This window comes from Gobio gobio (genome assembly GCF_949357685.1).
Source record: "Gobio gobio genome assembly, chromosome: 11".
Classification (NCBI taxonomy): domain Eukaryota; kingdom Metazoa; phylum Chordata; class Actinopteri; order Cypriniformes; family Gobionidae; genus Gobio; species Gobio gobio.
This window is the reverse complement of record NC_137104.1, coordinates 42,328,412-42,356,123: the sequence shown is the minus strand read 5'-3', so window position 1 is coordinate 42,356,123 and position 27,712 is coordinate 42,328,412. Positions and strand designations below refer to the sequence as shown.

The window sequence follows — 27,712 nt, the reverse complement described above, 5'->3', positions numbered from 1 at the left end:
CCACTTTTAGGTAAAACTACCCAGAAGAAGACACCCTGGCAGCAGACTGAGGTGCAGGCGGTGGAAAGGCACATGAAGCGTTTCATCACATCATTCACTGTACCAGCAAAGAGCGACTGTGACAAATGTTTAAAAGCTGAACCAGAAGCGCTGAAGAACCGCGATTGGAAGACCGTAAAGTTTTACATATATAATCGCATTACAGCTTCCAAAAAGAAATTGCAGTGCAGATAATATGAAGAAACAACTCACTGACATGTCAGGTTTCTTTAGTTGTAGTTTGTTTAAATTCACATGTCTGTGAAATGAAGCACATGTGGAAGTTAAAGTTATTTTTAGGGCTGTCAAAAGATTAATTGCGATTAATCACATCCAAAATAAAAGTTTGTGTTTACATAATATATGTGTGTGTACTCTGTGTTTATATATAAATAATAATTATACACACACAAGCATGTATATATTTAAGAAATATTTGCATGTATATACTGTATATACATTTATATAATTTATATTATATATAAATATAATAAATTTTTCTTAAATATATACATGCGTGTGTGTTTTTATATATAAATAATAATTATACAGAGTACACACACCTATATTATGTAAACACAAACTTTTATTTTGGATGAGATTAATCGCGTTTAATCTTTTGACAGCCCTAGTTATTATTTTTCTTATATATGATTTTATTTTTTATACTTTTTATTAACAGGCCAGTTTTGAGGTTTAACTTCATTTGAGTTCTGGAGTTTGGACTCAATAAAAGACTATTTCTGCAGTTGTAATGTGAATAAATGTCTTGAGGTTCAATTTGTAGTAGATTTATTATAGTGATAAGTATCAGGTGAATGAGTAGTAGATGATGCTGGGTGGTTGGCTGTGGTTGAATACTATGTAAAGAAAATAACAATTATAGAAATAATAGTTTGACGAGGAAAGGTTTAATCGTTTTACTTCTGGGTTGAAATACCCAGATAATAATTCACTTCTCTCTTACAACCCTTTGTATTTGAATGGAGCACTTTTTTCTCTGCAACATCAATCACACTGATATCCCAAACAAACATAGAATCAATTGATCCAACCAACAACCCTCAGGCCCGGTTTCACAGACAGGGTTTAGATTAAGCCAGGGTTAGACGTTAGTTCAATAAAGACATTTAAGTTGCTTTTATAATCATGCCTTAGAAAAAAAACAGTACTGGTGTGCATCCTGAGACAAAACTGACACCGTCTCAAAGCATATCTAACATATGCCAGGTAAAACAGCTCAAACATGCATATCAGTCTGGGACTAGCTTAAGCCTTGTCTGTGAAACCGGCCATTGGTTGATTCAGTCTAGAGTGAAGCTTTGCGCATCTAGCACTATTTGCAGGCCTCACTACATCTCCAAATTGAGACATTTTCAACATTTTGAACTTTTGTACTGCTTCTGTTTATTTTAATAATACTTTTTTGTAGATTAAACCATTTGTAAGGGCATATGCAATTTGAAGATTTACTTCAAACAAATGCCTATTAATTGTTTTAGTAATATATTTGTTGTTCTTGCTAGGTCCCCACAAATCAAAAGGGAAGTTGTGTGAATTATGCAAATGAGGTCCCCACAAATCAATTGGGAAGTGTGTGAATTATGCATATAAAATGCAAATTAGGTCCCTGTAAGACATGTTCACTCGATTTTTCATAGGTCCCCATAATACATGGTGCGTGCGTGCGTGCGTGCGTGCGTGCGTGCGTGCGTGCGTGCGTGCGTGCGTGCGTGCGTGCGTGCGTGCGTGCGTGCGTGCGTGCGTGCGTGCACTAATAACAAATAAGTAGGCTATAGATAAATACAAAGCAGCGGGCGAAATAAGTAGCCAGGCCACCGGTTTGCCCGCTGCTCCCGATGGCCAGACCTGAATTCTACATTTAGCACAGTTATTAACAATAAAAACTATGGCGTCCTCTGTGTTAGCCTTTTAAACTATAAGTTACTTCTCAACGTGCACGCAGGCTATAGCCTACATAAACGATGTAAAACAGTCCGCGACCTCCCCCCGCTATATGGCACAGTCCACGTAAATTGGGGGGAAAAATAGAAGGAAAATAAAATCGGTTAGATTTCAATTTATTCAAAAGATAATTTCTTAAGTCATAATTTAGCAAAAGGAAATTTGAAAAAAGGAGAGAAAATGGCAAAAATCCACTGATGAAGTAACCGAGAAAATGGAAAAAATGGACGTTTGTTTCACTATTTTATTTTTTGCATTTGCACTATATGGTCTGAAAATTGAATTGTGAAGCTTTACACGGCGATTGACCCATCTTTCCACTGACTGAACTTGGCGCCCTGCACGCAAAATGGAAGTTTATTGGTATTTTCAGTGGACTAAAATGTACTTGTTGATCTTTAAAGCTGCACAACCTTCGTGTGAATATTTATTTGATAAAGTGATGCACAGATTGTGCATTTATAGCACATAAATATTAAAATAAATATGTGTATGTGTTATTTTAAGGAAGTCAGAGATTTACAGGAATATAAAGAAAGATGACACAAATTGTATAATTATTGCATATCATTACATTAATTAAATATAGAATATTCAATACTTGAAATTATTCGCTTAGTCAAAGTGACCTATAATACCATGAAAATACCATGACAAGCTTAAGAACACATCAAACACACAAGACACAATAAATGATTTACATCTGTGAGCTCAATGAGCTCAGATAATTCCCAGTTATACAAAAACTTAGTCAGGTAAAGTTAAACATTCACTAAATGTGCATTTTTGTCAGTAAGCAGTCAGTAAATAATATAATAATATAATATGATGTAATATATTATGATACATTATAGTATATTACATTATATTAGCTACATTATATTACAATATAATATAATGGTTGTTATATAATGTAGCTGCACTCTAAACGGTTTTATAATAAACTGTAATTATTGATGTGTTTTACAGGATATGGTACGGTGTTGCCTCCAAGCAACATAGTCTATTTTAGTTTATTTTTAATTAAATGAAACACCAATTTATTGGTCAATCCTATCTTAGGGAAGAAGAACACAAATACTAATCAATGAATATGCAAAAAACTGCCCACAGGGGTCCATTTTGTGTCCTGTTTCAGCACATGTGCACAGGTCACATGGCTCCATATTTTCTCCAATGAAAAGTGAATTTTTCACTAATTTCCGTCCAGTTAATCACCCACAAAAAAAATATGAGTCACCTTCACTGATAAGTAAAGAAGTATTTTCAAGAACTTTACATTATATATCATCAAATGTTTTAGAGTACATAATAAAAAACTGTGTATTGCCTCAAGGCAACATTGTACCATAATGGAATCGCATAAGGCCATACCAGACACACTAGATTGGATACAAAAAAAGGTATAAAACACAACTGATGAGGGTGAGGAAGAGGTGTCATGTGATGAGGAAGATGAGGTCATAGTGACAATCCGGCAGGGAGAGATCGAAGATGGAGATGAGGATGAAGATGGATATGATAACTTGACATGATAACTTGATGTGATGGTACAATGTTGTCTGAGAGCAACAGCTGAATTTGAAATGTTACTTTTTATTAAATATGAAATTTGTAATACATTATAAACTGGATAAATGTGTTTGTTCAGGAGTCTGGTTAAAGAATTGGTTAAATATTTCTTTTTTCTACAAGAAAATGTCACATGTTTAAATTTGTCATTTGTGGTACAATGTTGCCTTGTGGCAACAAACTTTTAAAAAATAAAACAATTATGAAATTTTTGTATTGCTATTGTTATAGTGTTCTATTTTAAGCAGGAAAAACACCACAAATATTTTTCTCCTCATTGAAATCATATTGCGTACCATAGAGGGTTAATCAAATGCCTTGCAGGGACTGTTATTTGAAAATATAATATCATCAAAAATATGCAGTGTTGTGCCAATTGTCTACACACCAATGCTTCTCAAACATGTCCTAGGACCCCCACCTTATCCAATAACTGAGTTTTTAATATCAAACAGGTAAGATAGGGGCACACTCGTTAGGAAAAGGTCTGTATAATGTGCAGAAACATATCCATGTGTAACATGCCCCTCTCGTGGACATACTATGAACTGCACTTTAGCCCCTCAAATTAATAAAATAAGACACAATAGACACTTTATATTATAATGGTATTTGATGATTTCTTAATTGCATTTAATAGATTACACAGTCAATAAAACAGTTTGGTCTGTAAAGGGTGTTTTTATGCATGTTTTGGGCTGAGTTCTCGCTGCATTTGCACTCTTTTGACCAGCAGGTGTCACCATCGTGTGGAGTTTCGCTGGAAACAGCGGAAACAGCGAATCATTTTGCCAATCAATTGGATCAAATTATTTAAAGTTTTGAAAAGCTTGGTTTCTCCCAGCATACAATGATGTTTTAGAAAAAAGTCTCTTCTGCTCCCCAATGCTGCATTTATTTATTTAAAAAAAAAGCCATAAAAACAGCAATATTGTTAAATAGTATAATTAAATTTTATTTTTTTTATAAATCATAAAATGTCATTTATTCCTGTAATGGCAACGCTGAATTTTTAGCAGTCTTAAAATTAAAAAAATTATTTGTCAGAAATCCTTCAGAAATCACTTTAATATAAGAAATCACTCTAATATAAGGATTTATTTATTATTAAATAGGCCTATAACTTATTATTATTCTTCTTATTCTTCTTATTAGGCTATTATTATTATTATAATTATTATCAATGTTGAAAACAGTTGTGCTGCTTAATATTTTGTTGGAAACCATTAGCTTTTTTTCAGGATTCTGTGCATCCTCTCCTGGGAGTCTCTTTTGTTTCTTAGGAATCCTGCAAGCCCACGACATGACACTTCACTCGTTCTCAGCCATTTAAAACGTTTTAAAATGTAAAGTTTTTAATTCATACATTTTTCCCCAGTTAGTTTTTCATCACATGATCTTAAAATTATGACTAAGTTTGCTCATATAAATATTTTAATGCAAGATCCGCACAAACATCGTTTACATATTGTTTTCCATATTTAGCCCACAGAGTTTAAATTGAGTTAAAAAAAATATAGGCGTTTAATTCAGATATAGGCTATTTCTTTGATTGGGATTCTGTTATTTGAATTTTACTGAAATTTAGGAAATCATGTAATTTAAATTAAAGTAATTTTTTTTTTTTTTTTTTTTTTTACCACACATTATTCACTGCGCTTGTGCTTATTATTATAAAATACATGATGAAAGTCAACCTCCACTCCTTCATTACTAAAATCATAAATGGACTTTATTAATGTGGATTTCTTCACCACTGATGATGCTCAAAGCTGATCGGCCTTGGTGGTTAAATCGCGGAAAATGGCAAAAAAAATGGACGCTTTTGCTCAATGCATCTAATGAAGATTTTGGGCACAAATAATTCCACGAATTATAATAACAATAATAAGAAAAACTGTTCATTAAAAAATAATCTCATATGTATGAAAGAAAACGTCGAAATTAAGTTCGTAACTATTCAATTAAAAACTATTCAATAAATGCGCTCACGCGCTCTGCTCGCGCACGCGACTTCAGGTGTGATTGATTTGAATTTTAGTTGCTACAGCGACGCGTGTTACGAGCTATGGTTACGAGCTGCATAAACAAACTCGACCCCGACCGATCGCTGTCTGTTGTTGAGGCGAGGCTAGCAGACTTGCAGATTTTTCTGTGCGAAACTTGTGAAGCTGTTTGGAGGACCTTTTGAGACGAGCATTTGTTCTTGAAGACCGGAGGATATATCCTTTACATAGTTTTGTTTTTAAAAAGTTCATATTATTATTTTCGGGGACACTTTTATTTTGTTTTTTTCTTATTTTAAAAGGAGTTTGGGAGTTTTATTTCACTTTTTGTTTTATTTTCGTTTGTTTTTTTATTTTTTTTTATTTTCGTATTTCTGAGGTGTTGTATTCTCTTTTTTCTGTATTGTATTTTGTATTGTTTTTTTTTATTGCAGATTGGAGGAGGATGTCGATGCCTCACATGGGTGAAAGAGAAGCCGGTGAGTGCTTGATTTTCATTTGTTTATGGTCTGATGTTGTAAAATGATTGGCTTAATTCATTTGAAGAAACTTGTACAAGGTAACGTTAACCCATTTTATTTAAAATGAAAGGTTTGGAACAACATGAAAGTGAGTAAATAATGACAATGAGGTGAACTGTCCATTTAAGGACAGCGTTTTCACTAACTACTGCTGCTGTCAATTTAAGACCTGCGTGCATCTACAGACACGCCGATTTTACTTTCACTTTAGACATAACCGACTGTGTTTATGTTAACCTTGTGTGTATTTGACAGCATTAGCGCAGTTAGACTAACTTACTTAGTTCAGTAATCACGTGTTTGACAGGCGTTTAGTGCGCGCGATCGGAGAAGCGCGTGTTAAAACAATGCATTGCACACGTGCACGCGAATGAAGGCTTTAAAACACATGCAAATAATGAAATATCTTTCTTGATTGTGAATAACTATAGTGTTCCGTCTTCCGTGAGTATAACTCTACCACTAAGGTGTGATGTGAATGTATGTCGCGTTGTTCAGTATTGGATTAGGGTGGCCATTTCCATAACGCTTTGCGGAATTTAGTGAGGCAAGAATAATTGCATATAGGACTCTGGTGTAGCCTACTCACAACTACAATACAATTTTGTCCATCATATCGATGGTATCATGATACAGTGATTCTGCAATAGCCTACTCTATTCATTGCCAGACAATTTGATCTACGATAGGTATATCTTGATGTTGACCTGTAACAGAAGAGGCAAAAAAGTGTTTGTTCACAGTATTTGTATTTATTCAAGACATTGTGATGTCTGTTTCAAAAACTGACCACTGAGAGGAACCTGTTTTGCAAAGTGTACAGTGCCAGAAAACAAAACATTTCTGGACTTCTGGGAATAACATAAATACATAAATAAACAAATAATGGATGCAAAAAATAAATAAATACATATTTCCGTTCTTAACAAAGAAGTTTGCCCTCTGCAGCAGCTCTTTGTTATCTGAAATGTGTATTTATTTATTTATTTTTCACATTCATTATTTGTTTGATTATGCATTTCTGTTATTTACAGAAGTCCAGTAATGTTTTCTGGCACTGTGCCAGATTATTCGGTTATGTATTTCTGTATGACTGGTGATGCTTGACTGCATGATTATGATAGACTTTACAAAGCTCTGCAGCGGAGATTGTCATCCTGAAGTGATGTTGCTTCTCGAAAAAATGACCTACGGGAAGACGTATCCTACCAGCGGCTCGTCTGTAACTTTTATGTTTTTCCATGCTGGCATGGCGGTCAATGGCGGCTTTCCCTTGACTGCTAACGTCCACTTCACAGTGACACAGTGTGCTTTTTGATATAAATTTGTGCTCTTTTGTCCATTCCGGATTAAATGAGGCCTGAGCGTCTGACATCCTATTTAACGTTATGATATGACACAGCACATCGTGGAGGCGTGTTTACGTTTTTAACCAATGATATATCAGATATTTATTTGACACCGCTTTCAGACAATCATTTGTTTGACCAGAGATCTTACGGCATTATATGCTATGCTGCTGCTTCCCAATAAAGATTCTAGAGCGGGGTTTTATAGGCCGATTCAGCGCAACTCCGGGAAAAAAAACGCAATTCACAAGCGCGTATTGAACCGTGAATGCTGTACCGAACGGTTCAATATTATATTGAGACTTGTGGCATCCCTAGTACGAATATCCTAACTATGTGATGTCTGCAATATTCCAGCTTCGGGCCGCTCCAGATCCAGTGGAGCTACTTTCTCTCAGAAGGCTGGTCAGGAGGTTTGGAGACCCGCTTCTGGTGGCCGGGACCAGGAGGAGCCGCTGCAGGACCCAGCAGAGACACAGAAGATTCCTGGATATTTAACCCCCCTGTCTTGTGAGATATCTGTTTCTGTGTCCACAGGTCAGGCTGACAGGAAGAGGAAGTGGAAGTGGCAGAGCGGCAGCCGGCAGAGCCCAGAAGATGGACGCCCGTCCACTTCATCTAGATGCTCTCACAGAGGTCAGAATAGGCTTTTATTAAAGAAGTTAATAAATTATTTATCCTTGAAAATAGAAAGTTGAAAAAAAGTAGCAATTTGATGTGACCACGGACATTATTAAAAAAAATCTCTTCCACAGATTCTTCACCAGGGATCATGCCCTCATCATCTTTGGCCCTCCCTGAGGACGATCTAGAGGGGCAGTTAAACAATCTAGAGAGGCAGTTGAACAACCTAGAGAGGCATTTGTTAAGCCCTAGCAGTAGTGAAAGCTGGGAGAGCCGATACGAACAGGACAGTTGCAGCGACTGCTATTTGTCCAGGTCCGACAGCCTCGAAGGGTGGTTCTGCCCTCCACTGCCAGGTCAAGTTCCTGTAGAGCCAACAGAGACCTCAAGTGGCCGAACTGCTCAGGGTGCCATGGAGGCTTCTCCTGTGAACATCAGCTCAACAGGTGAGATTGATATAAGGCTGGCCAGTGTAAAGTGTACAGAATGAGATTTTACTATTTAATACGCAAGATTGCTTGTTAATGTCCAGTCACATTTACTGTTGCTCAGCAAAATTTAGCTGAAATTTTCTTTCAGATTATTTTTTTAAAGAGATATTTTAATTAGACGTTCGTCTAACATTTTCAAAGAACGTTCAAAAGTAACGTCGCCATAAATTATAAAACAGAAATGTTCTTTTAACCAAGAAAAACATTGGACATTTTTTTTTTTTTATATGTTCACGGAACATTTTCTAAACTTAATGGGAACCTTAGCAATGTTCTCAATCAGCCATGAACTCAATGGTACTTGCACTGTCTGACACACACCCGAAACACACGCACAGAAAGCCGCTTCTCAGACAGCAAACGATCCCTGATAGAATTATTTTTCACAACTTATTGCTCTTGAATTGTCAAAGGCAGATAGCTTGGAAATATTTCCATTACTTTGGATTTGTGACATTACAGATAAGAATTTAACAGTAAAATAAGTTTTGTCATTAAATCATTCCTCAATTTGACATCAGAGATGTTTCTAATAGTATTTTCAATTGATTTTCTTAATTTCAGAAACGCCTACTGAATGCAGGAAGAGGCAAAGGATTCGTTCTTTCCTCAGGAGGCTCTGGAAGGCCGTGAAGAGTCCTTTCTGCTGCTGTTGCCTCAGTGCCGTGAATGTTGTGGAGCCTTTTGTCCCTCCACCAGATCTGGAGCCAGAACCTGATCCTAAGTCGTCCTCACCTGTGCCAGAGCACTCCGGCGTCGAGCCAAATAACGGTAAATCGCCAGTCATTATTTCTCCAACATTTCTAAACTGTATTGTCATCTTGTTTTCCTCTAAAATATCTTGAGGCTTGTTTTCAGAGAATATTATTCTTATTTTCTCGACACAACCAGCACTGATATTTAAAAAAAAATAAAACAGTGGATCTAGCAAGCTCATATTTGTCTGTTTGTTTTTCAGAGTCCTTTAAGTCTCTCTATAATGTGAGAGAGATGATTGGATCCGGAACATTTGGCAGTGTGTACGAGGGAACACGCAAATTTGATGGCAAAAAGGTAAATCTTACCAAATTGTACAAGCATTTTGCTTATGCATGCATCAAAACATATGTAAAACAATTCACAGATGGTTTAATACTCTATTCAAGCACCTGACCTTGCACACTGTTACTGTTAATAACACTGTATTTGTTTTTTTTTGCAGGTTGCCATCAAGCGGATGAGCAAACTTGACAATTTTCTTTATCTTGCTATTGTAAGTTGGCCAAAACCTGAATATGTATTTAGTTGTTTAAGTGCAGATGACTGTAGTTAATACACCTTTATAAGGTGTAAATGTGATATGACAAATGAGCCACCAAATAACTTTGAGCTGAAAAAAGTCTCGTTTGAACGTATCTAAAAAGATCAAAGAAAATTACATTTATAAATGTTTATGTGTTTTCTTCCGTATTTTTTTCCCTGCTAACCTTCTGTCTACTACTTTTCTCTAGCCTGGGCATCCCGAACCTCTCGTTACAGAAGTGGCGCTGCTGCTGATGATGAGGCGGGAACCCATTAGCCCCCACGTCATACAACTGTACGAGTGGTTTGAACACCCTCGGAAATTCACCCTAATTTTGGAGTACCCCGAACCCTGCGAGAGCTTGCAGGACGTCATCACTCGTCATCCTGAACTGTGTGAAACAGTAGCACAGGTCTTCATGCGACAGGCTGTGCTGGCGGTACAACACTGCATCGAGCATGGTGTGTTCCACAGTGACATTCATGCACAGAATTTCCTGTTGAAGAAAAACACCCTCGAGCTCAAGCTGATAGACTTTGGGTGCGGTCAGCTATTCAGTAGTGATGGCTACGAGAGCGACGTATACCTTGGTGAGCATTTTGGGAGTGTGGAAACCTGAATGTAGTGACTTACTAATTATTCTGATGCTTTAAAAGAAAAGTTCAACAATGTGCAAATGTCTTGCTCACAGGATTACAGGATCACTGCCCACCTGAAGTCTTCACAGAACCTAGATTCCACGCCGTACCAGCAAACGTCTGGGCTCTAGGAGTGCTGTTGTACGAGATGGTGAACGGATGTCGTCCTTTTCGCAATAGAAGAGAAATCATAAACGCCAAAGTTAGATTTCAGAACGCCAACTTATCCATAGGTGAGTGAAAAATATCGATAAGGCTCTGTACAGAAACATTTAAGGTGAAGCATGTACATATAGCGAGAGTTTGGGGCGTGGCTACTGTAGCAGGCGGAGCCACGGGAAAATAAATTCAGCTTTAGTTAGAGAAGTGAAAGCCAAAATTCGCTCCATTTATACCTTCAAAGATTAAAAGGGTCATGAAGGCGTCAAAAGTGAACAGAGCATTGTGATGCTATACGCGCCACAAAGCATGCTTCAATTCCCTACATCATCATCATGCACCCGTTCAGAAAGACACATTTTCATAAAGGCAAATGCAACACAGCTAAAAGTATTCCTGATATGTTGGACCTGAAACATGCCTTCACAAGAACCAGTTAGAGCTGCGTTTGTGATGTTTAAGTTGGGGAGGACGCGATGCAAGAAAGGGGCAAGGTTTTGTTTAATTTTGTAATTTCGCTAGGGTTACAAAAACTATATACTTCACAAACTTTAAAGATGAGGAACATTTGACATTTTATTAATCATGTTTTAGATGGTCATGACTAACCAGCTTTCTCCTTATTCAAATTTGTACAGGATGCACTGATCTGATTGGGCAGTGCCTAGCCCGGGATCCAACTAAACGTCCGACGTTAGAGCAGATGTTACAACATAAATGGATTACAAATGACTGCTCTACTGTAGATAGGAGACGATCAGGAGATTCACTCGATCAGTGATTTCAGGTGTGAGGAAGTGTAACAGACAGAGTAGGATTATTATAATTTGTCTTCATTTCTGGATTATTTGTAGTGAGGATTTCAAATTTGTGTTCATTGTAATGTTCTTGCTATAGCCAAGTCACGTTACCCTCATTTTTATAGCGCTTTATCCGATACAGATTGTTTCAAAGTGGCATCACTGTAGTAATAAACAGATAAAATAACAGAACCTGTGATTCAATTCTGTTGTAAATCACCTCTAAAAAAACATTCATGATTAAACTTGTTCATTTGATCTTTGTATTGGATAGGAAATAACATACTTGCTGACCTTGGTGGAGGGCTTGAGCTCGAGACTTGACCCGAAGCCTGAAGTCCAACCCCAACCTGACAGGGAACTCAAGACACCACATCAGAGATCTCAGAGCCGGTCCACGTCTGAGCAAGAACATGACTGAAGACTGGAAAGAAGTCATCAAGTCATCACAGACACATTTACTCTGTTTTTAGAAGTCAAGACAAGTCATCTTTATGTATGTGATCAGTTGCCTAGCAACGAGGGGGAGAGGACACTGGCGTTGTCTGTTCGCCGCTTTTCCACCCGACTTTGGTTTAAATTGTAATGTTTTAGATTTTATTTGTATTTTTTTGACAGTAACTAGTAAAATCAGTCAGCGCTAATATTGGGACTGTTGCTTGGATCTTATCGTCTCAGATGACTCGACTGTTTACAGTTGGTCGTTGGCAATTGGTAGTTCGAATGGATTTACTCATGACAGCAGAGGACGCCTGTTGTTATGTCTAAATACATCTAAAACCTTTTTTTTATGGATTGTTACAGCTTGCTTCTAATCTGAAGGACATTTACTCACCTATTGCTATCTCTTCTAAATATCGGCTGTTTGCTTTTTCTTTGACAATACTCCTTATTTATCGGCCTCCCAAAACAAATTCTGTTTTTATCACTGAGATGCATGACTTTCTTACAACTCTCTGCTCTACTTCTGCCAACATTTTAATATTAGGAGATTTTAATATTCATGTTGATACCCCCTCCTGCCACCTGACAGATGAGTTTTTGCAATTATTGGACTGCCTCAATTTCCAACAGCATGTGGATGTCCCCACTCATTCTAGGGGGCACACTCTGGACTTGGTCATTTCCAACTCTCCTCATATTAGAAACCTCTTGGTGTATGATCTGGGTGTGTCTGACCACCAGGCCATCTCAATGGAGCTGCCACGCCCCTCTTCCCATACCAATGATACTCATCAAATTTGCTTCAGAAACCTGAAAAAGATTAACCAAGACACTCTAGCTGTAGACCTCCAGCAACTCTCCTCTGCTGATCTCTCCTCAGTCACGGACTCGGTTGACTTCTACAACCAATCTCTGAGCAGCATTCTGGATCTTCACGCCCCTGTCAGAACTAGAATGGTCACCTTCTCGCGTTCAGCCCCCTGGTCCACAGACGAACTCCGGAAGATGAAGACGGTTGGGCGTGTACTAGAGAGGCGTCTCAAGCTTTCAGCACTCACTATTCATAGGCTAGCTTATAGAGAACATCAGAAGGCGTACGCAAGGTCATTGAGAGATGCTCAGTCGCAGTTCTACTCTTGCATCATTAATAATAACCCTGGAAACTCCAAGAAACTTTTCTCCACTATAAACCACATCCTCAAACCACAAACTCACTCTTTTTCAGAAGCCACAGAAGAAAGGTGCAATAAGTTCATGACCTTTTTTAAGAACAAAGTAGACAACATCCCCTTTCACCTTTCTTAGCACCTCCGCTCTGCCTGTCCCGACTGTCGATCCACAGCCTGGGACTTTCCAACATCTCTGCTGCTTCTCCATCATCACACAGCGCGAGGTTGAGGACATCATCAGAAAGATGAAACCATCCACCTGTGCACTGGATCCTTTTCCCACAGCCTTGGTAAAATCTAACCTCTGTGTCTTAAGTCCCCTTATAACCAGGCTGGCCATGTTCCTTCATCACTCAAAACTGCTATCATCAGACCACTTCTTAAAAAACCCACTTTAGACCCAGATATTACTGACAACTACAGACCCATCTCCAACCTTACATTCCTCTCTAAGGTGCTGGACAAAGTTGTTGCTGCACAGCTTCAGGTCCATTTAAAACAAAACAATCTGTATAAGACATTTCAGTCTGGTTTCCGCACGGGGCACAGCACAGAAACAGCTTTGGTCAGGGTCACAAACGACCTTTTGATGGCGGCAGATGCTGGTTCCCCATCCCTTTTCATCCTCCTGGACTTATCTGCAGCTTTCGATACGGTTGATCATAACATCCTCCCTCACCGCTTACATTCCACCTTCGGGCTCTCTGACTCTGTCCACAACTGGTTCTCATCGTATCTCACTGGGAGAACTGAATATGTTGTGTTGGGAGAAGCTACATCCCTGTTTCACAGCGTCACCTGCGGTGTCCCTCAAGGCTCAGTGCTCGGCCCCATCCTGTTCATCCTCTACATGCTCCCCCTTGGCCGTGTCATCAGCCGGCATGGGATTTCTTTTCACTGCTATGCTGATGACACTCAACTTTACCTTAGGACAAATTCTTCCCCCTCTGCTGACCTCACTCCATCCACTTTGATCACTTGCCTTGATGAGATAAAGGCGTGGATGAAGGAAAACTTTCTGCAGCTAAACAGCTCCAAGACTAGCAATTCTAGTCGGCACTCCACTTCAGGTCCGGAAATCCGTTATCACCAGCATTGCTTTCTCTGATCAGGACATTCCACTTTCTACATCAGTCACCAACCTGGGGGTCAGAATGGAATCCCAACTTACTTCTACAAACCCCCACGACCAAACACTGTACTATGGGAGATCGGGCCTTCTGCTCAGCAGCCCCCCGTCTGTGGAATGTTCTCCCTGACCACTTGCGGATCCCACAGACTGTTGATGTTTTTAAATGTGGTCTTAAAACCCACCTTTTTAGCAGAGCTTTTGATTAATTTGTTACTTTATTTTTCAGTTTTATTTATTCTTATTTATTTAATTTTTTTTGTTTTAAATCTGTAGCACTTTGAGATTTTGTTTAATGTAAAGTGCGTTACAAATAAAATGTATTATTATTATTATTATTATATAGTGCTTTGTGACCAATCTGTATATATGACCCCTGTAAATAAATGCCTTCAAGGAATACAAAATAAATGCTTTTTAACTGTCTTTGCCTTTTCACTTCAAAGGTTTCTCATAGCCAAAGTACTATTTTGTGCTTCCTGAAATAAAACAGTTTAAAATCTCTATCTACATGGTAGCAAACTTCAGTGCATTGTCGAGCCTTTCTAAAGCATACCACTACAATAAATGAGACCAGAGCCTGTGGACAATAAAAGTAATAATAATATAGTTTGGAGCATGACACCCCCATTTGTTATTTAGGTTAAAGAATCTATTCTTGTATTGTTAGAAAGATTTGGGTCAATCTTGAAGTATATCGGAATAGTTACCCAAAAGCAAATAAAAAGTTCTGTCATGAAACTCTAGATGGTAGCCTACAGGTTGAGGTTAAGGTCCTTAAAATGTACCCATGGCTGTTTTTCAAATATACATAACAGATTTTCAATAAAACATCCAAGTCTCCCAGTCAATGATTGATCCGTTGTTAAAAATCAGTTAGATAAAAACAGATTTATAAAACCGCAATTTATACCTGAAACCGCCAGCAGGTCAAATGTACCCCTATATAATTCCTTTATTTAGCCCTATATTTCTAAATATTTTCCTCTCGCCTGAAGCTTAGAATGACATGCATTGGAACATCCACACAAATGCAGTCTTTGGTCTTTTCCAACTTTTTGTTCATCCAAATGTCCATTGATCCAAATTCATCATCGTCATCATCTGTCTATATCTAGAACTAATTTTAAACTGATGCCAGAACAGGATTTGGATACTAATGGCAGGTTGCTTGTACAATAAGAATAAGAAGAAAAATTCTGTCATTATTTTCTCACCCTCAAAACTTGTATGCCGTTCTTTTTTTATGTGTAACACAAAAGGAGATGTTAGGCAGAATGTGTGGAACTGACAGCCTTAGTCACCATTCCCATTTCATTGCATTATTTTGTCTATACAATGAATGTGAATTGGGACTGAGGCTGTCATTCTTCCTAACATCACCTTTTGTGTTCTACTAAAGAAAGAAAGTTGCATTGTTTTGGAAAAATCAGGGTGACTAAATTATGACAGATTAAAAAAAAAAAAAAAAAAAAGGTATAACATTATGACCATTTTTCTAATATTGTGTTGGATAACTTTTGCTGTCAGCCCTGACCCGTCATGGCATGGACTCCACTACACCCCTGAAGGTGTGCTGTGGTATCTGGTACCAGAGGTGGGCACAAATACATCAAAAACTATTTTGTTACAAACTACAAATACTGGCTCATGAAATGTAACAAAATAAAATACAAAATACTGATGTGAAAAATGTATTTAAATAAAATACAAGTAATTAGTATTTTGAAAATACAAAAATCAGTCAATAGCACAAATATGAGAAATGTGTCAATTCAAAATGGCAAAGTAGCAAAATAAAAAAGCATGGGCATTTCACTAAATATTTTAAATAGTTTCATAATAGATATGATGTCCTTTTCTGAATGACAACACAGTGCATTGATCTCATAAGGCACAATTTTCTCTATAATGCCGTTCAGTGTGCAATATGTGTGTAGACTGTATATTTTTCACAAAACACTTTACCTTAATGCCGTTTTTAACCCTCTGGAGGTCTTCGGTCATTTCTGACCCTAATTATTTTTTTTTTTTAATGTTAAAAATCGTAGCTTCATCGGAATGGTCCGAAACTTGGTGACTTTATTGGTACTTGGTATATGAACACACAAAAAAGGATTTGAAAAGTCTAAGTGGTCGTAAAAAAATAGTCACACTCAGGGTCTTCGGGTCAAAAATGACCCCCATATAGGAAATATGAAAATACAGAGTTTTTTTGTGCATACAATCTACAAATCAGCCAGGACGCAGAAAAAAAGGACTCAACAGTGAAGGGGTGAATCTCTAAAACATCAAGAGTGCAAAACAGACAAAAAACTCACACCCACACACACACACACACACACAAAAAGCTTTTGGAATGGCACGTGTTAATTTGTGTGTGTGAGTTTTTTTGTCTGTTTTGCACTCTTGATGTTTTAGAGATTCACCCCTTCACTGTTGAGTCCTTTTTTTCTGCATCCTGGGTGATTTGTAGATTGTATGCAGAAAAAAACTAATTTCCCATTAATTTCCTATGGGGGTCATTTTTGACCCGAAGGTCCTGAATGTGACTTTTTTTTTTAACGACCACTTTGAATTTTCAAATCCTGTCCCCAATTTTTTTTGGGTGTTCATATACCAAGTAACAAATAAAGTCACCAAGTTTCGGACCATTCCGATGAAGCTACGATTTTTTTATTTTTTTTATACAATGCAGGATCCACTATAGTGGTAAAAATGTGTTATTGCGTGATAAAAATGCTCAATGTGTCCACCGGATTGCACCGATCTCATTTAAAAAATTGCTTTCATGAGGCCTAGGCTTGACTCTAAAATGAAATACTTATATATATAATTTTTTTATTATATTCAATGGGAAAAAATGGGTCATAATTATTGCATAAATATTAATTATTAATCATAAAATTATCTCAAAACACCAAAAAAGAAAAGAAAAAATATTATTGAACAAAAATATATTTCATTGATTTTACTCAAATCTTTTTTTATCTTAATCCCGCCCTCCGGGTCATTTTTGACCCGAAAGCCCTGAGTGTGACCCATAAATGAAGACCCCCAGAGGGTTAAGAGGAGCAGCGCCACTTCTTCTCCTGTGTTCAAAACTCGTTCACTTCTTGGAGGGAGCCCGGTCCAGAGCTGTTAAGGGTGTCACATGATTTTCGTGCATCTAACCTGGACATTGCCATTGCCAACATCAGACCGAAAATATGGCAAAATCATTTACTATGTTGATAAGCATATGGTGATTTTTCTTAAGTATTTAAGTATTTGAAATACTCTAAATACACTCCCTCAAAATATTTTGTTACAAACTATATTTAATTTTTCCACACCTGCAAAATACAAATTACAAAATACACTAAAGTATTTAAAGGGATAGTTCACCCAAAAACAAAAATTTAATGTTTTTCTGCTTACCCCTAAGGCATCCAAGATGTCGGTGTCTTCGTTTCTTCAGTAGAACACAAATGAAGATTTTTAACTCCAACCGTTGCTGTGTGTCACTCATATAATGCTTGTCAATGGAGTCTAATTCTATTAGAGTAAAAAAAACATGGACAGACAACTTCAAATTAAACCCCGCGGCTCGTGACGACACATTGATGTCTTAAGACACGAAACGATCGGTTTCTGAGAGAAACCCAACGGTATTTATGCAATTAATTTCACCTCATATCAGACGAACGCTTCAGCTCTCCAGACTACCATCACTTCCCGTGAGTGAGGTCAAAATTCTGGCCGGGTCATGGGTCACGGGTCGTGTGTGAACTACACACACATGCCTCGAGCGTCGTGGGGTGATTTCACACAATGCAGCGGCGGTATACGCCCAATATCCAGAGAGAATCAGTGGATGATGAGGTCCCGACATGACTATATCATGAACAGCCTGCATGTTTATTGCAACATCTCAGAAGAACGTCTATTAAAAGACAAGCTCGCGCAGCTCCCAAAATAGTGATGGCGCATCTCATGACAAAGCATTTTAGAGATGCTTCAGTAACAGTGGTAAGAATGATTTACCAGCAAGCAACAAACCTTAAATAGGCCTGAAGCTAAAACATTTACTTGTAAAAACGTTATATTATATAGATTTTGTTACCTTGGACATCATATCTATTTGTTGAAACACCAAAATCATTTGAAATGCTTTAAATAAATTGGACTAAAACAGAAATATTGCTCAACAAAAGGCAAATTTAATAAAACGTACCCCTAATATGTGGTCGGGTTCTTTCTCTTTGGAATTACAAGTAGTTTTGTCGTAATTGAGATTTGAAGAAGAACAGACGATGCTGTTTGGGCTCAATCTTCTAGCCGGCTGCTCAGCATGAACCAACCGCACCCAACATCACTAGTGGGCGATTTGCATTAGTCCCGCCCACTTCTGTGGGCGATTGAGAGACCAGTGGCAGGTGCATAATTAGCGTCAGTGGGCGTGGCCAATCTATTGTTCTGTTGAAAAAGAGAAATTTAGTTACTGGGTTTATGGGTGTATGCTAGTAGTTGTGTTGCTATATTTACCATTCGTGCTTGCCATTTGCATTTGTTAACGACCCCTTCTTCTTTTCTTCGAGTGGAGTCGTCTATTGTGAGATGTAAGGGCTGCTTGATGATTGGCTGAGTCCAGGTCCGTGTAATGATTCACAATTCAATTTTCAGACCATATAGTGCAAATGCAAAAAATAAAATATTGAAATTTCAATTTTCTCGGTTACTTCATCAGTGGATTTTTGCCATTTTCTCTCCTTTTTTCAAATTTCCTTTTGCTAAATTATGACTTAAGAAATTATCTTTTGAATAAATTGAAATCTAACCGATTTTATTTTCCTTCTATTTTTTCCCCCAATTTACGTGGACTGTGCCATATAGCGGGGGGAGGTCGCGGACTGTTTTACATCGTTTATGTAGGCTATAGCCTGCGTGCACGTTGAGAAGTAACTTATAGTTTAAAAGGCTAACACAGAGGACGCCATAGTTTTTATTGTTAATAACTGTGCTAAATGTAGAATTCAGGTCTGGCCATCAGGAGCAGCGGGCAAACCGGTGGCCTGGCTACTTATTTCGCCCGCTGCTTTGTATTTATCTATACTTATTTGTTATTAGTGCACGCACGAACACACACATAAACACACACACGTGCACGCATGCACATACACACACACATACACCTACTTTATTATATTGATGCATGCCTCGATGTACCCGAATGATTTAAGGACTCGCCATTTGATAATTAACCGATACAAATTATGAATCCGCTACTCTTGACTTGCAGCATATCATTATATAGCCTACATATACATAGGCATATCAAAGCCTATCATTCTCGGCTGGCTTGTAATGAACCGAGTTAATGACTGCTAAATTTAAGGGCAAGAGAAGATGTGAGAAGCAGTATATTCAATGAAAAGTTCAATGTTGCCGTGGAAACGAAGAATGATGATGATCACTAAGTCAAAACATCGGCAAAGGAGTTTATTTAGGCCCAAATATTTTGTATGTTTGCATGTAGGCTAGGCTAAGATGTGAATAAAAGCTAACAAAAATTTGCTGAACTTTATAACTTTAACAAAATTATAAAGAAAGAAAAAGTGAAAAGACAGTCACAGACATAGGCTACCAATTCAGATAGATTTTAAACATTTTGCCTTATGTAAATATTACGGTGACGCATTGCTGCCACATACATTTTTTTTTTTTTCACACAATTATGTCATGATAATGAGATCTTATGAAAAAGAGACTACTGTCCCAATGTGACTACCCTGGTAAAACAAAGGATAAATAAATAAAAAAATCTTATGTCGTTAAAACGACATCTTTTCTCGTAATAACAAGATTTTATGTCGTAAAAACAACAATTTTCTCATTAAAACAACGTATTTTCTCCTAATAAGGTGTTGTATAGTGATGTGTGTATATATGTCTGTATCCACATTAGAGAATGTATTTAGCCCATGCCTTTGTCACACTTGTTTGAAAGCATAAAAATATCTCATCCGCTCCCTGTATCAGTAGCAGTGGCCATAGCACAGAATTGTTGCAATTTATTGATTGAAGCCTGCAGTTCATAACAGCCATGGGTAGCAGGTGCCATGGATCACTAATGATAAGCGTGTAACTTTAACCTAGTAATGATGGACCCCGGTGCAGCCACAAATATCATAACTGTCTATAATGGGCCTAATGTAATTAAGACATATATTCAAAAAATGTATTAAAAACAGAAAGACGCTATTTCAGCCTTAGGCTATACTCAAAGGCCGCGGAAACATGGCCAGTGGGTTCGTTACACATGTCAATCCATTCCCGGCGTTCTTGGTTTGCTTCTTATGTATTAAATATACAGGCAATTAGATGAACCTTGATCAAAATTAAAATACAATTGATAGAAAACGAAATTCACTTCAAAGAAATGATTTCTGCAAAACAACACTCAACAAAAATCATGTCTGACCCCACTCCATGTTTCCAGACATATTGCGCGTCTTATAGCCTATCTTACTCATGCCGACAAAAGCGCACGCAAATTCTTTAATATTTTTCATTTTTGCAGTTTTTTTCACCACTTCGTTATTTTGGCTCGGAATTTCGTCTGTTGGAAATATGAACTGAATTTAGAAATTAAATTTGAAATTAAAAACTTTGCGTTAATAAACAAAATACATTTTTGAAGCGTTTGGAGTGGAGTAGGCTAAATGCAAAACGTAGTCTATTTAGATTCATAGTTAGGCTATATGTTTAAATATTAGCCTATTGTATTATTGTTTTAATTTCATATGTTGATGATGAAAAGTGAGCAGCATGAGTAAGATATTGGCTATAAGACGTGCAATATGTCTGGAGACATGGAGTGGGGTCAGACATGATTTTTATTGAGTGTTGTTTTGCAGAAATCATTTCTTTAAAGTGAATTTCTTTTTCTATAAATTGTATTTTAATTTTGATCAAGGTTTCATAAACTAATGGCCTGTATGTTTAATACATAAGAAGCAAAATAAGAATGCGGGGAATGGATTGCGTAAAGAACCCACTGGCCATGTTTCCGCGGCCTTTGAGTAAGGCTGAAAGCGTCTTTCTTTCTAGAATATACAGTGAGGAAAATAAGTATTTGAACCCTGCTATTTTGCAAGTTCTCCCACTTGGAAATCATGGAGGGGTCTGAAATTGTCATCGTAGGTGCATGTCCACTGTGTGAGACATAATCTAAAAAAAAAAATCCAGAAATCACAATATATGATTTTTTAACTATTTATTTGTATGATACAGCTGCAAATAAGTATTTGAACACCTGTCTATCAGCTAGAATTCTGACCCTCAAAGACCTGTTAGTCTGCCTTTAAAATGTCCACCTCCACTTCATTTATTATCCTAAATTAGATGCACCTGTTTGAGGTCGTTAGCTGCATAAAGACACCTGTCCACCCCATACAATCAGTAAGAATCCAACTACTAACATGGCCAAGACCAAAGAGCTGTCCAAAGACGCTAGAGACAAAATTGTACACCTCCACAAGGCTGGAAATTGCCAAGCAGCTTGGTGAAAAAAGGTCCACTGTTGGAGCAATCATTAGAAAATGGAAGAAGCTAAACATGACTGTCAATCTCCCTCGGACTGGAGCTCCATGCAAGATCTCACCTCGTGGGGTCTCAGTGATCCCAAGAAAGGTGAGAAATCAGCCCAGAACTACACGGGAGGAGCTGCTCAATGACCTGAAAAGAGCTGGGACCACCGTTTCCAAGGTTACTGTTGGTAATACACTAAGACGTCATGGTTTGAAATCATGCATGGCACGGAAGGTTCCCCTGCTTAAACCAGCACATGTCCAGGCCCGTCTTAAGTTTGCCAATGACCATTTGGATGATCCAGAGCAGTCATAGGAGAAAGTCATGTGGTCAGATGAGACCAAAATAGAACTTTTTGGTCATAATTCCACTTAATGTGTTTGGAGGAAGAAGAATGATGAGTACCATCCCAAGAACACCATCCCTACTGTGAAGCATGGGGGGGGGGGGGGGTAGCATCATGCTTTGGGGGTGTTTTTCTGCACATGGGACAGGGCGACTGCACTGAATTGAGGAGAGGATGACCGGGGCCATGTATTGCGAGATTTTGGGGAACAACCTCCTTCCCTCAGTTAGAGCATTGAAGATGGGTCGAGGCTGGGTCTTCCAACATGACAATGACCCGAAGCACACAGCCAGGATAACCAAAAAGTGGCTCTGTAAGAAGCATATCAAGGTTCTGGCGTGGCCTAGCCAGTCTCCAGACCTAAACCCAATAGACAATCTCTGGAGGAGCTCAAACTCAGGCCAGAAACCTGACTGATCTAGAGAAGATCTGTATGGAGGAGTGGGCCAAAAACCCTCCTGCAGTGCAAACCTGGTGAAAAACTACAGGAAACGTTTGACCTCTGTAATTGCAAACAAAGGCTACTGTACCAAATATTAACATTGATTTTCTCTGGTGTTCAAATACTTATTTGCAGCTGTATCATACAAATAAATAGTTTAAAAAAAATCATATATTGTGATTTCTGGATTATTTTTTTTTTAGATTATGTCTCTCACAGTGGACATGCACCTACGATGACAATTTCAGACCCCTCCATGATTTCTAAGTGGGAGAACTTGCTAAATAGCAGGGTGTTCAAATACTTATTTTCCTCACTGTATGTATTACAGTATAACATACAATATATTACAGTAGGCCTATTTTAGATAGTTATGATATTTGTGCACCGGGGTCCGTGATTTCTAGGTTAAAGTTTTACCACTGATGCGAACATGAGCGGTCCATGGCACCTGTTACCCGTGGCTGTTATGAACTGCAGGCTACATCAATAAATTACGATACTTTCGTGCTATGGGCACTGCCACTGATACAGGCAGCGGAAGAGTCTATTTTACGCTGAGCTTGCTTCTGCTTTTCAGACATGGAAGTGTGACAAATGCACAGTGCCGCCGCTCCCATTACGCGCATCACGCGCTGCGCATAGGGCACCAAGTGCTCAGGGGGGCACCACAAGAAAATGCTCTCTCTCTTTTTTCACTTTTTCTTCTTGTAGAGTAGAAGAAGTTATTATTAATGTTTAAAATCTATCTGAATTGGTAGCCTATGTCTGTGACTGTCTTTTCACTTTTTCTTTCTTTATAATTTTGTTAAAGTTAGGCTATAAAGTTCGGCAAAATTTTTGTTAGCTTTTATTCACATCTTAGCCTAGCCTACATGCAAACATACAAAATATTTGGGCCTAAATAAACTCCTTTGCCGATGTTATTGTTTTCACTGAGTGATCATCATTCTTCGTTTCCACGGCAACATTGAACTTTTTATTGAATATACTGCTTCTCACATCTTCTCGTGCCCTTAAATTTAGCAGTCATTAACTCGGTTCATTACAAGCCGTTAATTATCAAATGGCGAGTCCTTAAATCATTCGGGTACATCGAGGCATGCATCAATATAATAAAGTAGGTGTGTGTGTGTGTGTGTGTGTGTGTGTGTGTGTGTGTGTGTGTGTGTGTGTGTGTGTGTGTGTGTGTGTGTGTGTGTGTGTGTGTGTGCATGCGTGCATGCGTGCACGTGAGTGTGTGTGTGTGTGTGTGTGTGTGTGTGTGTGTGTGTGTGTGTGTGTGTGTGTGTGTGTGCGTGCACTAATAACAAATAAGTAGGCTATAGATAAATACAAAGCAGCGGGCGAAATAAGTAGCCAGGCCACCGGTTTGCCCGCTGCTCCCGATGGCCAGACCTGAATTTTACATTTAGCACAGTTATTAACAATAAAAACTATGGCGTCCTCTGTGTTAGCCTTTTAAACTATAAGTTACTTCTCAACGTGCACGCAGGCTATAGCCTACATAAACGATGTAAAACAGTCCGCTATATGGCACAGTCCACGTAAATTGGGGGAAAAAATAGAAGGAAAATAAAATCGGTAAGATTTCAATTTATTCAAAAGATAATTTCTTAAGTCATAATTTAGCAAAAGGAAATTTGAAAAAAGGAGAGAAAATGGCAAAAATCCACTGATGAAGTAACCGAGAAAATGGAAAAAATGGACGTTTGTTTCACTATTTTATTTTTTGCATTTGCACTATATGGTCTGAAAATTGAATTGTGAAGCTTTACACGGCGATTGACCCATCTTTCCACTGACTGAACTTGGCGCCCTGCACATAAAATGGAAGTTTATTGGTATTTTCAGTGGACTAAAATGTACTTGTTGATCTTTAAAGCTGCACAACCTTCGTGTGAATATTTATTTGATAAAGTGATGCACAGATTGTGCATTTATAGCACATAAATATTAAAATAAATATGTGTATGTGTTATTTTAAGGAAGTCAGAGATTTACAGGAATATAAAGAAAGATGACACAAATTGTATAATTATTGCATATCATTACATTAATTAAATATAGAATATTCAATACTTGAAATTATTTGCTTAGTCAAAGTGACCTATACTAATACCATGAAAATACCATGACAAGCTTAAGAACACATCAAACACACAAGACACAATAAATGATTTACATCTGTGAGCTCAATGAGCTCAGATAATTCCCAGTTATACAAAAACTTAGTCAGGTAAAGTTAAACATTCACTAAATGTGCATTTTTGTCAGTAAGCAGTCAGTAAATAATATAATAATATAATATGATGTAATATATTATGATACATTATAGTATATTACATTATATTAGCTACATTATATTACAATATAATATAATGGTTGTTATATAATGTAGCTGCACTCTAAACGGTTTTATAATAAACTGTAATTATTGATGTGTTTTACAGGATATGGTACGGTGTTGCCTCCAAGCAACATAGTCTATTTTAGTTTATTTTTAATTAAATGAAACACCAATTTATTGGTCAATCCTATCTTAGGGAAGAAGAACACAAATACTAATCAATGAATATGCAAAAAACTGCCCACAGGGGTCCATTTTGTGTCCTGTTTCAGCACATGTGCACAGGTCACATGGCTCCATATTTTCTCCAATGAAAAGTGAATTTTTCACTAATTTCCGTCCAGTTAATCACCCACAAAAAATATGAGTCACCTTCACTGATAAGTAAAGAAGTATTTTCAAGAACTTTACATTATATATCATCAAATGTTTTAGAGTACATAATAAAAAACTGTGTATTGCCTCAAGGCAACATTGTACCATAATGGAATCGCATAAGGCCATACCAGACACACTAGATTGGATACAAAAAAAGGTATAAAACACAACTGATGAGGGTGAGGAAGAGGTGTCATGTGATGAGGAAGATGAGGTCATAGTGACAATCCGGTAGGGAGAGATCGAAGATGGAGATGAGGATGAAGATGGATATGATAACTTGACATGATAACTTGATGTGATGGTTCAATGTTGTCTGAGAGCAACAGCTGAATTTGAAATGTTACTTTTTTATTAAATATGAAATTTGTAATACATTATAAACTGGATAAATGTGTTTGTTCAGGAGTCTGGTTAAAGAATTGGTTAAATATTTCTTTTTTCTACAAGAAAATGTCACATGTTTAAATTTGTCATTTGTGGTACAATGTTGCCTTGTGGCAACAAACTTTTAAAAAATAAAACAATTATGAAATTTTTGTATTGCTATTGTTATAGTGTTCTATTTTAAGCAGGAAAAACACCACAAATATTTTTCTCCTCATTGAAATCATATTGCGTACCATAGAGGGTTAATCAAATGCCTTGCAGGGACTGTTATTTGAAAATATAATATCATCAAAAATATGCAGTGTTGTGCCAATTGTCTACACACCAATGCTTCTCAAACATGTCCTAGGACCCCCACCTTATCCAATAACTGAGTTTTTAATATCAAACAGGTAAGATAGGGGCACACTCGTTAGGAAAAGGTCTGTATAATGTGCAGAAACATATCCATGTGTAACATGCCCCTCTCGTGGACATACTATGAACTGCACTTTAGCCCCTCAAATTAATAAAATAAGACACAATAGACACTTTATATTATAATGGTATTTGATGATTTCTTAATTGCATTTAATAGATTACACAGTCAATAAAACAGTTTGGTCTGTAAAGGGTGTTTTTATGCATGTTTTGGGCTGAGTTCTCGCTGCATTTGCACTCTTTTGACCAGCAGGTGTCACCATCGTGTGGAGTTTCGCTGGAAACAGCGGAAACAGCGAATCATTTTGCCAATCAATTGGATCAAATTATTTAAAGTTTTGAAAAGCTTGGTTTCTCCCAGCATACAATGATGTTTTAGAAAAAAGTCTCTTCTGCTCCCCAATGCTGCATTTATTTATTTAAAAAAAAAAGCCATAAAAACAGCAATATTGTTAAATAGTATAATTAAATTTTATTTTTTTTATAAATCATAAAATGTCATTTATTCCTGTAATGGCAACGCTGAATTTTTAGCAGTCTTAAAATTAAAAAAATTATTTGTCAGAAATCCTTCAGAAATCACTTTAATATAAGAAATCACTCTAATATAAGGATTTATTTATTATTAAATAGGCCTATAACTTATTATTATTCTTCTTATTCTTCTTATTAGGCTATTATTATTATTATAATTATTATCAATGTTGAAAACAGTTGTGCTGCTTAATATTTTGTTGGAAACCATTAGCTTTTTTTCAGGATTCTGTGCATCCTCTCCTGGGAGTCTCTTTTGTTTCTTAGGAATCCTGCAAGCCCACGACATGACACTTCACTCGTTCTCAGCCATTTAAAACGTTTTAAAATGTAAAGTTTTTAATTCATACATTTTTCCCCAGTTAGTTTTTCATCACATGATCTTAAAATTATGACTAAGTTTGCTCATATAAATATTTTAATGCAAGATCCGCACAAACATCGTTTACATATTGTTTTCCATATTTAGCCCACAGAGTTTAAATTGAGTTAAAAAAAATATAGGCGTTTAATTCAGATATAGGCTATTTCTTTGATTGGGATTCTGTTATTTGAATTTTACTGAAATTTAGGAAATCATGTAATTTAAATTAAAGTAATTTTTTTTTTTTTTTTTTTTTTTACCACACATTATTCACTGCGCTTGTGCTTATTATTATAAAATACATGATGAAAGTCAACCTCCACTCCTTCATTACTAAAATCATAAATGGACTTTATTAATGTGGATTTCTTCACCACTGATGATGCTCAAAGCTGATCGGCCTTGGTGGTTAAATCGCGGAAAATGGCAAAAAAAATGGACGCTTTTGCTCAATGCATCTAATGAAGATTTTGGGCACAAATAATTCCACGAATTATAATAACAATAATAAGAAAAACTGTTCATTAAAAAATAATCTCATATGTATGAAAGAAAACGTCGAAATTAAGTTCGTAACTATTCAATTAAAAACTATTCAATAAATGCGCTCACGCGCTCTGCTCGCGCACGCGACTTCAGGTGTGATTGATTTGAATTTTAGTTGCTACAGCGACGCGTGTTACGAGCTATGGTTACGAGCTGCATAAACAAACTCGACCCCGACCGAT

At 37.2% G+C, this 27,712-nt stretch overlaps 1 long non-coding RNA gene across 1 annotated transcript; it reads right to left on the bottom strand.

Annotated features, from left to right (window-relative positions):
- Nucleotides 1-5,220: 5,220 nt before the first annotated feature.
- Nucleotides 5,221-18,082, bottom strand: LOC307133852. The gene is made up of 3 exons (XR_013817495.1): nucleotides 17,861-18,082; nucleotides 17,609-17,725; nucleotides 5,221-11,870 (listed from the first exon to the last, which is right to left on the bottom strand). It is a non-coding gene; the product is annotated as an uncharacterized lncRNA (long non-coding RNA).
- Nucleotides 18,083-27,712: the final 9,630 nt, after the last annotated feature.